Genomic DNA, 15,690 nt, shown 5'->3' with positions numbered 1-15,690 from the left:
GCAATGAACAACCCAAGCATGGAACAAGGCAAACAGGAACATATCCCTTCGAGCTTCTGAACATGGATTTCATCAAACTGAACCAAAGTGCTGGACTCGTCGAACAAACCATTAGAACAGTAAAACTCAGACTCAGAAAAACCATGGAAGATACAGGAAAACCATGGCAAGAATGCCTGAGCCTGGTAGAAACGTACATGAGAATCATTCCAACAGCACAGGGATGCACACCATTTGAGGCAGTGAAAGACAGAATCTTCCACTAACAATGTGGGAAAAAGATCTGGTGGTAAAAGAGAAAGGAGAAACAGAATCCCTCAATAAGTGGTTATGCAAAATGTTCCAAGAAAGAACTGTGATGAATGCAAAATAATCTGCCGACATCTTCTCTGTCTCCCACAGATGAGGTCCTGTCCCCAGGAGACCTGGTACTCGTCAAGGTGATAAAAAGATAGTGCTGGTCTTCTCCACGTTGGGACGGACCTCACCGTGTGATTTTGGCCATCATCATCATCGCTCTGTGTTCAACCACATGGGGGGAACGTACCAGAACCTTGGTACATTCCCACTGGAGGAGAATGCCCCACTAGCTGGTTCAGGAAACGATCAGGGGCCCCCAGATCTGCATCCCATTAACCAAGACACCAATCGTCGTTCAAGTACCTTTGCTCAGCCTACAGCTTACTCACTTGGGATTACACAGGACTGACTCCAGTTATTTTTATTGGTACCTACAAGCTCCCAGAGTCTGAATGGTCTGGCCAGACACCTTGGACCAGGTCCTCCTCCATACAGGCTACAAAACCATCACATGGCCCCTTTCCAAAGAAGCTACCACCATGACCGCTAACTTCACCAAGTTAGCCACCACCATCAAAGATGGTAAACATATGCTAGACCTTACGACCAATATCCAACAAAAAGGCTGCATCAACCTATGCCTCCGACCGGACCGACCAGGAAAAGGCCCCCTCTTTACTATCACCATCCGCACTACTAGTCCAGCCATGGTCCCCAAAGTGATTGGTGTGAACCCCTTCGTACAACCATCCGCCACACGCCTACTCAAAATCCGTCCGGCAGGAACACCTAAGCCTGAGTAGATACACCTTATTCTCGCCCATGTCCAAACACAGGAAGAAAACGACTCCAACCCGATGATGAGGAACAGTTGGTACAGATACACCGCACTCACAGCCCGCGCCACAACCAATGAGTTGTTATGTCTGTTCCCTCTTGCCTACTGCCGTAGCCCAACCACAGCTATGGTCCAACCGACAGAACGAAGAACTCGCCAACCTCACCTACAACTGTATCCTGGGTAATCTGAGAGAATCCTTCCAGCAAAGCTCGACCGCCTACATACCATGGTCGCAGTACCATTAGCAGCTACAGTCAATACCGCAACGTATGTCCAGTGCAACAACCGAACAGACTGTTATCCATCCTGTTTCAACTTCAGCGGACCGGATCCGAAGACCCCTTTGGACCAAGTTCACGTCACCAGGTGCGCCGAGATCAGACACATTCCTTCCCAATCATGGACAGTACTGGACCAAATATGGTGGCTCTGCGAATGGCAAGTGTATATGATCATCCCCACCAATACAACTGGGCTCTGTGTCCCTACATCTGCATCCGACCACACGTACGTTCTAACAGCAGACTCGATTCCAACTGTCGACGCTGAAGAATCTGACATATTTTACTCATTCTTTTTAGTATGGCTGTTTCATTTTGATATCACATTTTACTCATTCTTTTTGTGGCGGTCTTGTTTTAGTATCGCCACTGAAGGGTTCAGTTCTTGTTCCCAACTCAATTACAATATGAACAGAAGGATGGGTCCGAGACTCCTCGACTACAATGTTAACAAAAGGCTCTTCCTGAGATTCTATTTCAAGGTGGGATTCACACTGATAAGAGACCAGATGGAGGACTTCAAAGGGCAGAGGAACAAAGAGCAGGGCAGAGGGTCGGGACTTTATAGGACCAGCGGAGACAGAGGTCTGGATGATGTGGATTCAAGGCTGGAAGATGTGGAGCCCAGAGAAACCCCCCTTCACAGCAGCCCTGGACCAGCCCACATCTCATTATTAATCAGCGAATGAATATGCATTTTTGTTGGACTATAACTGGGCAAACGCGGGTTTGGACAATGTCTTTTCCATCCTCCGCTTTAGGACATCAACACTCAGCGGGCTTATTCTATGGGAGGGAGACCCGGAGCTCTGTATGAATCAATATGAATGGAATAAACCATCTGTGGATGAACTCGCACAACCCTGGTTTGTCTCCTCCGATGCTGAACACGCTCCATTGTTAGACTGGAGACTACAGAGTTAAGGAATTGGAGTCAGGTGAAATAGCTTAGTCTAACAACGCCAACCCACATCTACCCACCAGGCGTCAACGACGGAGCTTTGATTTCTTCCCCCATGATTCAGTTTGGGGCTCGGATGTCCCCCTCTAATACAAACAATGGTCAGTCTCCTCCAAAATCATGATGGCGGTGTTCCCCAGGGTAGGAACAGCGAAGAACACCCTACGTCTGGAAACCATTGACTACAGATTCCAGGCCCGACACTAATCAATTACTTGTTTCCCTGCAAATGACTGAAACGTATCTGTCCAAAGTCTTAGGGACAACTGTCAGTTTTGCCTGTATTTAAGACACACTCACTGGTCATTCGACTAGAGTTGCAGTAACATCGCAGTGAACAGGACCCCACTGTAGGAACTCTCACTGTCCACTTTGCAGTCTGGTAATACTTATTTTCTATTTAAATTTATCTCACTCTTTCTTAGCCTGCTCCTGAGTTGTATTTTCAGACCTAACAAACATTTCAGTTTTTTTGCCCTAATGTGCGTTTCATGCACTGAAAATCACGTTTTGGCCAAGTATCATAGTTTTCACTATAACTTAACCTAACCCTAATCCTAACCCTAACCCTAACTTCCATCACTTATAATGATATCAAATGAAAAATCTACTTTATTTGGACGATTATACACTATATACACAGTAACTATGTGTCACTGACAGTTTGTTTCGCAGCGGGGGAACATTTCAGTTTTTATTGCCTTAATGTTCAATTCATGCGCTGAAAATCACGTTTTGGCCAAGTATCATAGTTTTCACTATAACTTAATTTCTAGCACTTAGAATGATGCAAAATGAAAAACTTACTTGAATTGGACAATTATACACTATATACACAGTAACTATGTGCCTCTGACAGTTTGTTTCGCAGCAGGGGAACATTTCAGTTTTTATTGCCTTAACGTGCGTTTCATGCGCTGAAAATCACGTTTTGGCCAAGTATCATAGTTTTCACTATAACTTAATTTCTAGCACTTAGAATGATGCTAAATGCAATACTTACTTGAATTGGATGATTTTACACGATAGACACAGTAACTATGTGCCTCTGGCAGTTTGTTTCGCAGCAGGGGAACATTTCAGTTTTTATTGCCTTAACGTGCGTTTCATGTGCTGAAAATCACGTTTTGGCCAAGTATCATAATTTTCACTATAACTTAATTTCTATCACTTAGAATGATGCTAAATGCAAAACTTACTTGAATTGGACGATTTTACACTATATACACAGTAACTATGTGTCTTTGACAGTTTGTTTCGCAGCAGGGGAACATTTCAGTTTTTATTGCCTTAACGTGCGTTTCATGCGCTGAAAATCACGTTTTGGCCAAGTATCATAGTTTTCACTATAACTTAATTTCTATCACTTAGAATGATGCTAAATGCAAAACTTACTTGAATTGGACTATTTTACACTATATACACAGTAACTATGTGTCTCTGACAGTTTGTTTCGCAGCAGGGGAACATTTCAGTTTTTATTGCCTTAACGTGCGTTTCATGCGCTGAAAATCATGTTTTGGCCCTGTATGATAGTTTTCACTATAACTTAATTTCTATCACTTAGAATGATGCTAAATGAATGTTAGGTTCATTAATAATTACCTTCGTCCGTAATTATCAATAACTGCAGGCAGACATCTTATTCAATTATTGACATTTAATTAAATAGAAATGGATAACAATGGGTAAAAGCCTCCGAAGGGGAGAGTCAGCAAGTGTCACCTTACAACTTCCGAACGTCTCCTCGAATAGACGTTTTCGTACGCCTCTTATTGCCATGAATCAAAACAATTTACAGAGTTGTTGATCATTCCATCACGTATGAGTAAAAACAACATCTGGGACTACAATAACAATCAAAGTATTTTACCAATAACAAAAACAGGAGACTAGACCTAACAACATTTAGATTAGAGTAATTATACAACTTCCTTAACCTAAGAATCATATAATATAATCATAATCATATAATGGTTACATACAGAAAAACCCGAAGTGCACGGTTACATAACGATAACAGCATTCTTGTTATTGGCCGAATAGCCCTGGCCTCGTCACCAAGGGCCCACCAAATCTCAAGGACCCAGATTGGGTGGATTGTTCGTATAACCATCCTGGAACAGGCCGTCCAGGTTAAAGATGACTTGGCAATACTCGTGACCTCGCAACACTTTGAAAATAGAAAGAGAATGATTTAACAAAGAAATCAATTAATGCAAATATATTTACAATAGTAATACAGAATAAACCCAACATTCCCCCGTTTTTATAATATGTATGTTATTAATCATTTTTTAGTAATCACGAATGGAAATGTCGGGTGACTGGGATTTTTCCCGCCTACTCCTTACTCCCATGGCTGATCTGAAAGAGAAAGAACATAATTATATTCGTCCAATTGGTCCTCGGATTTACCGTACTCCTGGACCTCACTGTTTTCCCCAAACCGTCCCATAAGATACAACTCATGTACTTTAGAATTTGTAGGGGCAATTGCAGTAGTTATAAGTCGGCTTAGCAAGGAGCGCAAACAGGGGATACTACATCACCCACACAATGATAGGATAGCGGTAATTGTGCTTATAGTCACCACGAAGGATGTAGCCAAATCTTTAGATTTTCCAAAGGTCTTATCCCACCAATCTGACAATGCGGACGTATCTACTCCAGAGTGTTCTTACATATTGCGGTTCAGTGTTTGCAGGCCAGTAATGGCCCTGGTGAGAGATCCACTGGGTGACGTGTTGTTCGGTATGAAGGTGCAACATTGTTTTCCAAACATTGCACACACGCCCCCTGTTTCAAGGATCATATCCACCGCTTTGCGATTCTGGAACGCCATCAGACTGGTAGCTGCCAGTTGTTCCTTCATGGCCACAAATCCCTGTTTAACATAATTTCCAAGTTTTGGACATTGTAATGTAAGTAATTTATTCTATCCACATTTTTGTTTGGGGTGATTAGAAGGAAGATGGACTCCCAACCTGCTGCGATCTGATTAGCCAGCTTATACTCATCTGGTACGCCCCGGGGGATGCCAATCGCATCAATGTATGTTGGATCTCCTTCCCTCCATGCCTCTCGACGATGTCGGGAGGGTCGACCCTTCACCTCCGAATTCTGAGCCGCCAATTGTATCTCCTCCACTGTGGATGGAAAAACAGACACCGGTAAGAGCAGTGAGACCAAAGCACCTAGTCCTGCCGCGTTTCGGCAGGAGTCGTATAATTTATCTACCACCCCGCCACCATAGGCCAGAACGTGGTATCAGGGGTGTAGTTTGTTTTAGAACGCCGGTACACCACGTCTCATTTATCGCCCCCAGCTTCAGACCATGCCCTGTAAGGTTTAAGCAGGTAAAATGATTAAACAGTGGAAAAATTGACTTCCTATTTACTGCGTAACAGGACAAACACTGTTTCAATATTCTTTTTTTCTTGCCAAGTAGGACACGTTTTTTCATTTGTAAAAACACTTTTCCCCAAAAGAATGGTGATTGAGGGAGTTGTTAGATCCCATCGTATTTTCCCTTGTCTGGTAGGTTATCCTAATCCTTTGTAAGATGGTTTAGTCTCAATTGAAACCATATGGAGATGTCAAACCCAATATAAAAGAGTTCCCTATAGTTTTATGGTATTGCTTGCTGAGCAATAATCTTTTCAATTAATATTGGTGTTTCCCGTATTTTATTAAGTCAGAAAGTTTATCTTACCCGTCCCCTCAATGTTTCAATTGAGACCACCCTTTTACCAAAGTAGCTCCACCTAGTGCTTGTCCTCTTTACACTCCATTAACAGCGCCCAATTATCCCCCGTTTGGGAAATCCCTGTTTCAGAAGTAAATTTCACAGGTTAATATGTCAGTCCGAGCTTTCCAATCTTGACCAATTTCTGCAACAAGGCTTTTCCCAATCTTCAATTTTTTGCTGTTAATGTACCACACATATTTCCCACCATAGATTGACCCCTTGTATGGCAACCGGGACGTCCCCGAGTCCAAATATATATTTTCAATTTGGAAATTTGATTTAGTAGGTAATGTTAATTAAATGTAAATGTGTATGTTTCTCGGTTTACCCTCCCGTAAGAAGGTGTATCCTCAATTGAAACGCCTCCGCCTTTTTCTCCAACTGGAGAAAACAACCCTACTGTGGAAAGGAATAGAATCACAATCATCATTAATCTCCTTGCCTCAAAAGCAATAATTGTTTTCAACATGACTTTTTGTCTTTGTTTAGGCATTTTTCCTCTTGAAACGTTTCAATTTAGACAACCTTCTTACTGTGGGAAAGGTGCATCCGTGTCCCCTTTCAGTAACAAGGACCCTCCCACTTTGCGTTGCTCCGATGTTTCTTCTTTTATGCTGCGTATCAGCATCCAGTCTTCAAGAATCACCGTCGCTTCGTCCGTTTCCTGTTGAGAAGCAACATCTCCCTCTGATAGTCTAAATTTGGTGTGTGCGTTTTTTTCTCTGATAGATTCGCCTCATCATCCAATTGTCATTGTGTAGTGAATAATAACAATTTGTAAGGTCTACCAAACAGGACTTCATATAAGGTCCGCCAATTGTGGATGGTAGACAACTATTATTTTAACAAAATGGGAGCCATTATCACTATAAATAGTTTCTGGAATTCCATATCGTGGAATGATATCTATATGATCTAATAAAATAAAATCTATATGTATTTTTTTGAGATGGATATGTGGGTATGCATATAGATTTAAACCATAAGCCTTGTAGTGTCGTTGTAGCAAGGCCACCTCCCCCTTGTCGAGACATAGGACTTCCCTTGACTCAAGCCCAAATTATTTTCTTTATTGATCTTTTATTGATAGATTATGTCTCGGTGGTCTGCCAATCAAAAAACACAAAAAGACAAACTATCATTCACGCTCACACTCATAAAAAGAAGAATTTAGTGTGTTCAACCAGTCTAGCATCCATAATTTCATTTTGTGGGAGTAAACAGAGTACCCGGAGAAAATCCACAAATTCTCGAGGACGCCATGAATACCCCACATTCCGGAAGGTCTGGATCCACCCCGCATTCATTAGTAGATCCTTTAATATACACACCCCCACTCTAGCATTTTAACCGTTTGTAAAAAATTACCTTCAAGTTTCACACAAAGTTATATCCTTTTTAATGCTATCAGTTTAGCTGTTTGTTCCCCGAATTGAGGTGGCAATAGTTTCACATCTAAGGTTTTTATTTTCACAGCCGCCATGACCTAATGGCCCCCTATCAGGTTTTTGGAAAATCCCAATTTCCTCTAATAGCATGCCAATCACCTTTTAATGCGGCCATCCAATTTTGTTTCCACTTTTTTTTTTTTCCAGGTGATAAAATAATCTCCCCCATTTGTAAAACAAATTCATCCACGCCTAATTTATACAACATGACGCCTATGGCCTTTATTACGTCGCCTTGACTCCAAATTCTATGAACCAAGATAACACGCCGAATTTGTAAGCGAATTTCGCCCATCCCATTTTGTTCATAGACAACCCATCTACCTAAAGCGTCACTTGTTTCAAAACATGAAAGGCCCCACTAGAATTTGTGCATCCAGCGCCAAATAGAGCCTATTTACACATTTTTTCTCAAATTTGTTTTAGATATGGGTCCCCAATTTCCCGAAATTTCCCAGAATTCATGTACTACCACATCCTGTCAAAAACCCAAAACGACTAACATAACCTGTTTCTAAGCCAGATTCTGGAATTTGGAGAATTTCTCCTTTCCCGCCCTTATCTAAGCTTGTTATTGCCACTCGTTATCACTGTAACATTCAGGCGTATTAACCCCATCGTTGCTAAAGTTCTCACCAATTTGCATGCCCTTAAAGCTGTAAAAAGCAACGTTATTTGGTTGTATCAATTGACCAATGCTTATCCAATCCGTAATATCCTTAAAGTCATCAATATGACCTGTGACAAAGCATATTTCCTCCCGCCAGGACAACAGACAATGTTCTTTCAAGTGCACTTTGAAAAACATTCCATGTTACTCCATTCTTAGGGAAAATATGCTCATCCTAAACCAATTATTTTATCTACAATTCACCTAATTATTTGGATGAATGCCATGAATTTTATCATGCCACTATTGCATTGTAAATTTCCCATCTGATGTCGTTAACAGCCAAATAATTCAATACCTACTATATACTTTGTAAATCACCTCATATGATGTTTACTTAAGACAAGAGTCATTTCCCATAGCCTGTTACCAAAACAAAAATCTACAACAATTAAATTAGAGAAATCAACCTTTTGTTAGGCAATTCCTAATTACAAACTTTAATGTTTTAAAAACCTTATTGTCACCAATATACCATAATATTGTAAATTTTGTCATCCTGGCCTTTTTTTTTTTAACCAGCCAACTTCCTGGATTAAAGTATTTTGAACAATCAAAATATTCTGAAATAGTATTAATATTATTTTATCCTCCAAAAGCTAGTTTCCTTTAACTAAGAGCCCTTTGAAATCCACAATTGCTCAAAAATGACTATTTTGGTCTATTCCCAAATCCAAAGCTTTTTACCAAAATCAACCTTTTACTAGACAGATTTTCTATCCTCTTAATATACATTTCATTTTAAAACCCAAAAAATGAATGTGAAAGCATTCGCATAACCTTGCATTTCTTGCAGACCATGTATTGTTCTTATTCTGAAAAGTCCAAACAGAAAACGCCATAAGCCGTTAACTATGACCTCCACTCTTGCTGCGAAAACAGCATTGTTATCTTATGTTTACAAACCAGCTTTTTCCCTGTGCCCAAATATAACGCTTTTTAGAGAAGACAACCATTAAACAGTCAAATTAACCCCTCTTCCGATATTCAACTACATCACAATATTTTTCCAAGACCCCATATATCCAGAATATGTATGCTGCAAGCACAACAATATGGCAAAAACCCATTTTCTGCCCTCAAGTTTGCTTCAGCACCCCCAAGGCCAATTATTATTATTATAATGTCTTCACGGAAGGGATCACAAAATTTTAGTCGTTTACACGGTCCGAACGCTCCCGAAAGCCCAACACAGTTAAATCGTCTGCCCCGCGGCCCACATGTTTCACTCCCATCTAATCAGCAGCCGCTGCACCAGAACGCTTCTCCCGCAGTCGACACATTATTTGGCAAGTCTAGAGCATAATAAAAACACAGGTGACATTCCCTGCTAAACATTTAAATCAGTGGTTTTCAAAGTGGGCGGTACCGCCCCCCGGGGGGCGGTGTGAACTTTCAGGGGGGCGCTGACGAATAAACAGGCGAAAGGGGGGCGTTGAAATAGTGAAGGGGGCGATGGAGCAATTACAGTAAAATGTGACGTTGGTGTTTGTAGAAAGACCGGAAAAATTGATTGTCTGTAATAAAAAGTCGACAAAAAACAAGCTTTATTGAAACAAGAAACGTTGTCTGCTCGAGCGCTCACGAGCAGCGCGCATATACCGTATATCACTAATTGTCGCGAGTTTATCGTCGATGCAGGCGACTGGGGAAACCACCACCATCCAGTCAGCCGCAGAGGAGCACACAGTAGCGCGCCGGCAACGCTTAACCACAGACGTATGCGCACAGCGACCGGCTTAATGCATCAGCTATCAATTTTTATGATTCGAGGTGAACTGCGCATTGGTCTATTAAAAGAAACGAAATTAGCGAATAATATCTGAGGCGCCTGTCTTCTATTTATTTAAGCTTCGTTCGTTGGAAAGGGGTAAAGAGGGGGGCGTTGGCATTTTGGCCCGGCGGTGAAGGGGGCGTTGGCATTTTGGCCCGGCGGTGAAGGGGGCGGTGGCCAAAAAAGTTTGAAAATCACTGATTTAAATGATCATTTTGTATATATTCTTTTGTCTTTTTAAACACCATCTTCCCGCTAGCGGACGGGATCAAAAACCAAGCTGCAATAAGCCATCACATTGCTGTAAATTGACAGTACATATAGGTTATATTAACAAAGCACCACCAGCACTTGGAAATAACCATTCTAATTGTTGTTATACAAGCCCCAGCATCACAAAAAAACCCAATTTATTGTAATCACAAAACGTCATACCCGGATTAACCAAATCAAATACCAGTGTCCCCATTAATTTTCTAGCTCCCTTTATTTTTGTTAAACTTCCTCCGCGCCCGTCACCTATCTCGGTAAATATTTTCCCCGTCAGCCGAGGAGGCCCCGCTATTTTTCCTTACCAAACAGTACTTTCCCGCCGTCACAGTCTTAAATAGATCCCCGTTATCCGAGGGAGCCCCCACTATTTTCCAAAATAGTATTTTTAACTTCTCCCCGGCCTTATTTCGCCATTAGTGTCTGTGGAACAAGCTGTTACACTTTTATCCACGCACATATTATTTATATATGTATATTACCTCTATGCATTAGTGCATATATTATCCTGCATTTTATGCATTTTAAGCTGGCCAGCAAACCCATATTTATTTATCCATAAATATAGCTGTGTAATATTTTTAAAGCGCTTTGTCTTTCCAATTTTTTCCAATCCTTACAAGTTAGACGTATTTTTTTGGATCGTCATCCAAACCCGCCTTACAACACGTGTTTCCCATATTTTACTTTTTTGTAGTGAGTTCGTGTGCCTCACACAGTTAACTTTATTATATTTATTATTATTATTATTATTACCTCTTCGACTGTATTTCCTAGGCTTGTCTTAATTTTACTGCAGAAACCACACAAACACCATACAACATTTACAACATATTCGTGCCTACCCTTGAGACAAAGGACACTTTCCAGCCCCAACATTGTACCTCCAGTACAATATATTCGTGCCTACCCCTGAGACACAGGACACTTTCCAGCAAAGTGCCCCACCGTACCTGCCATTGACTAGTATAAACACAGGGTTTTGTCGCCGTCACCCAGGACACGAAACCAGCCCACAATGGACCTCACATACAATGTCCCTTTAACGCATTTGGAAACACCGTCACAACATGCAGACACTAATGTGGACTTACCCGAGATCCATCAGATGTCTCCCTCCAGCAGGAAAAGTCTTCAACCGCCGAGAATCCAGGCGCCCCCGTCGAAAACTCCGGCCCACCAAGGGTTTTGAAGACGCCGTGCGCACGGTCACTTACCAGATGTCGAACAGCAGCGCCTGGGTTCTCGCTCCGGTATATTGACCTCCATGGCTCAGAAGGACCAAAATGTTAGGTTCATTAATAATTATCTTCGTCCGTAATTATCAATAACTGCAGGCAGACATCTTATTCAATTATTGACATTTAATTAAATAGAAATGGATAACAATGGGTAAAAGCCTCCGAAGGGGAGAGTCAGCAAGTGTCACCTTACAACTTCCGAACGTCTCCTCGAATAGACGTTTTCGTACGCCTCTTATTGCCATGAATCAAAACAATTTACAGAGTTGTTGATCATTCCATCACGTATGAGTAAAAACAACATCTGGGACTACAATAACAATCAAAGTATTTTACCAATAACAAAAACAGGAGACTAGACCTAACAACATTTAGATTAGAGTAATTATACAACTTCCTTGACCTAAGAATCATATAATATAATCATAATCATATAATTGTTACATACAGAAAAACCCGAAGTGCACGGTTACATAACGATAACAGCATTCTTGTTATTGGCCGAATAGCCCTGGCCTCGTCACCAAGGGCCCACCAAATCTCAAGGACCCAGATTGGGTGGATTGTTTGTATAACCATCCTGGAACAGGCCGTCCAGGTTAAAGATGACTTGGCAATACTCGTGACCTCGCAACACTTTGAAAATAGAAAGAGAATGATTTAACAAAGAAATGAATTAATACAAATATATTTATAATAGTAATACAGAATAAACCCAACAATGAAAAACTTACTTCAATTGGACGATAATACACTATATACACAGTAACTATATGTCTGTGACAGTTTGTTTCGCAGCAGGGGAACATTTCAGTTTTTATTGCCTTAACGTGCGTTTCATGCGCTGAAAATCACGTTTTGGCCAAGTATCATAATTTTCACTGTAACTTAATTTCTATCACTTAGAATGATGCCAAATGAAAAACTTACTTGAATTGGACAATTATACACTATATACACAGTAACTATGTGTCTCTGACAGTTTGTTTCGCAGCAGGGGAACATTTCAGTTTTTATTGCCTTAACGTGCGTTTCATGCGCTGAAAATCACGTTTTGGCCAAGTATCATAGTTTTCACTATAACTTAATTTCTATCACTTAGAATGATGCTAAATGCAAAACTTACTTGAATTGGACGATTTTACACTATATACACAGTAACTATGTGTCTCTGACAGTTTGTTTGGCAGCAGGAGAACATTTCAGTTTTTATTGCCTGAATGTGCTTTTCATGCGCTGAAAATCATGTTTTGGCCAGGTATCATAGTTTTCATTATAACTTAATATCTAGCCATTAGAATAATGCCAAATGAAAAACTTATTAAATTATAAAATTTGATGATATTACACTATGTATAGAGAGACATTTGTGTCTCTGACCGTTTTACACAGTTTTACAAGTTATGACTCCAGACTCTTAATTTACAATTCTGCCTTTATGGATACATTGCATCACCACCCCCTGAGTGGATCACTTACCTCTCACTGTCTTTCAATTACCTTCCTTCAGCATGTAGGTGTCAGATCACCTTGTACCTAATGTCTATTCATATTACCTCACCCGAAGTTATTACACAGAAGGGATTGTGTTGTGTTACCCCAAGTTTAGAGTCCCAACGGATGTGGGAAACTTACAGCGTCTGTCTGCCAGAGAGCAGCAGCTGGAACCGATTGTGAGCAGGGTGGCATGGGTCCCTGATCATGTCCCTGGCTCTGCTGAGGTAACGAGGGCTGGCAATGTCTTCCAGTGAGGACAGAGTAGCCGACGATCTTCTGCGTAGTGGTGATACCTTTCTAAATAGCCTTTTTGTCTGCTGCCGTTCTTTCCGCGTACCACCAAATGTGCTTTTTATGAGCTGATAAGCACATTTTGGTCGAATATGAAAGTTTCCAAGTGTGCACTTGACCCTGGATGACCTGGAGAGTGACAGTTACTCCTGAAGTTGAACCTTTTTTCATCGCACAATTCAAGGAAACAATTGCAAACCCTGTTAGCCAGCCTTTCTTACATTTCGCGAGGCGAACAAACAATTGCAAGGCCAACTAGTTAGTCTTTCTTACATTCCACGATCTTTTAATTCAATTGTAAAACCAGTTTGGCTAGTCTACCTTGCATTCTACGATCTTATCAAACAAAGGTAAAACCAGTATGACCACATGGTGCGACAAGAATAAACAATTATTAAGCCAGTTAGCCAGTCCATCCCACAATTCCCTCCTTTTGTGTCTGTGAAAATATCGAAATATTGAAATGGCTGTTTCCATGAGCCAGAGAAGAACCAGTCAAGCCATCCTCGTTGTGGGACCGAATCTCCGGTCACAGCTCTCTGCATGTTCCTAATAGCCTGCAGGGCATCATGGACCGAGCAGGACATGCCGGCAGGGATGAAGGGGCAGCACGAGTCTCCCACCATGGCACACACACAGCCCCGCTGGGTGGCCACTCCGTCAAGAGCAGGGCAGCCCTGGAAAATCACCTGGGCCATGGCGGCTACCCAGCCTGACTGATGCGCCGACACAGGCCCGGAACCTGCCTTCAATGGTCTTCAAATGCAGGGCGTTCCTTGCCGCTCCCACTCAAGGGAACTGAGCCATTACGATTTTGGATGAGACTGACCAGTATTTGTGTTTGAGGGACACATCCGAGCCACACACTGGATCATGGTCGTGAGCTCCGTCAATAATGTGCCCAAATGGAGGTCATTGATTCGGGAATAACAGAACTTCTGAAGATCCCTAGATGATTATTTTTATACATAATAATCAAAAATACATCCCCATCGTCAATGGATACAATTTTTCGGGTAAATTCACTAACCAGAACAGACTGGGCCTGGTTCTAATACAACCACTATTTTAATCCCAGAATGCCTGTTTTGGACACTGTTTATGGTGGGAAAATAGCTCCAGAACCATCCTGGATCATTATTTTTACACAGAATAGTGAAAATACATCCATCTACACATTCAACACTAATTATGGGTAAATACACCAACCAGAACCGATTGGGCCTTGTTCTAATACAACCACTATTTTTATCGCAAAATGTTTTGGACACTATTGACGGTGGGAAATATTCCCAAAACATCCCTGCATCTTTAATTTTACACATAATAGTGAAAATGCATCCATCCACACAATTGACACTAAATCTGGGTAAAAGCGGCAACCAGAACCGACTGGGCCCAGTTCTAAAACGACCACTATTTTAATCGCAAAATGCCTGTTTTGGACAATGTTTATGGTGGGAAACATTATTTTTATAGAAAATAGTGAAACTACATCCACCCACTCAATCAACACAAATTCTGGGTAAATACACCAACCAGAACCGATTGGGCCTTGTTCTAATACAACCACTATTTTTATCGCAAAATGTTTTGGACACTATTGACGGTGTGAAATATTCCCAGAACATCCCTGCATCTTTAATTTTACACATAATAGTGAAAATGCATCCATCCACACAATTGACACTAAATCTGGGTAAAAGCGGCAACCAGAACCGACTGGGCCCGGTTCTAATTCAACCACCGTGCAAAATAAAGATCCATTGGAGGTTTTTGATTCTTGTGTAAAAAAAGCCCCAAAACATCCCTGCATGATTATTTTTAAACAGAATAGTAAAATATACATCCCCATCCTCTTTGGACACAAGTTTCGGATATAAACAGCAACCAGAACCGAGACTACCCAGTTATAATGCAACTATCCATCGTTCCTGCCTGCCTAAAATCTGCCACCATCATTCCTGTCCCCAAAAAGGCCAACCATCTGCAGCTTGAACGATTACAGGCCTGTTGCTCTCACGCCTGTGATCATGAAGTGCTTTGAAAAGTTGGTGGCCCGACACATCAGAAGGACAATCCCCCCCTCAGTTGACCCTCACCAGTTTGCTTATAGAGAAAACAGGTCCACTGAGGATGCTATCGCTGTGGCTCTTCACACAGCACTGAGCCACCTGGAGCACCGGGGGAACTATGTGACGATGCTTTTCATAGACTATAGCTCAGCCTTTAACACCATCAAGCCGGACATCCTGAAGGACAAACTCTACCATCTTGGACTATCCTCTTCAATCTGCTGCTGGGTAAAGAACTTCTTGACTGGTCGACCACAAACTGTCAGAATGGGTCCACACCTCTCTTCCGC

Source organism: Stigmatopora nigra, chromosome 18 (genome assembly GCF_051989575.1).
Source record: "Stigmatopora nigra isolate UIUO_SnigA chromosome 18, RoL_Snig_1.1, whole genome shotgun sequence".
NCBI classification, from domain to species: domain Eukaryota; kingdom Metazoa; phylum Chordata; class Actinopteri; order Syngnathiformes; family Syngnathidae; genus Stigmatopora; species Stigmatopora nigra.
This window is presented reverse-complemented; position numbering follows the sequence as displayed.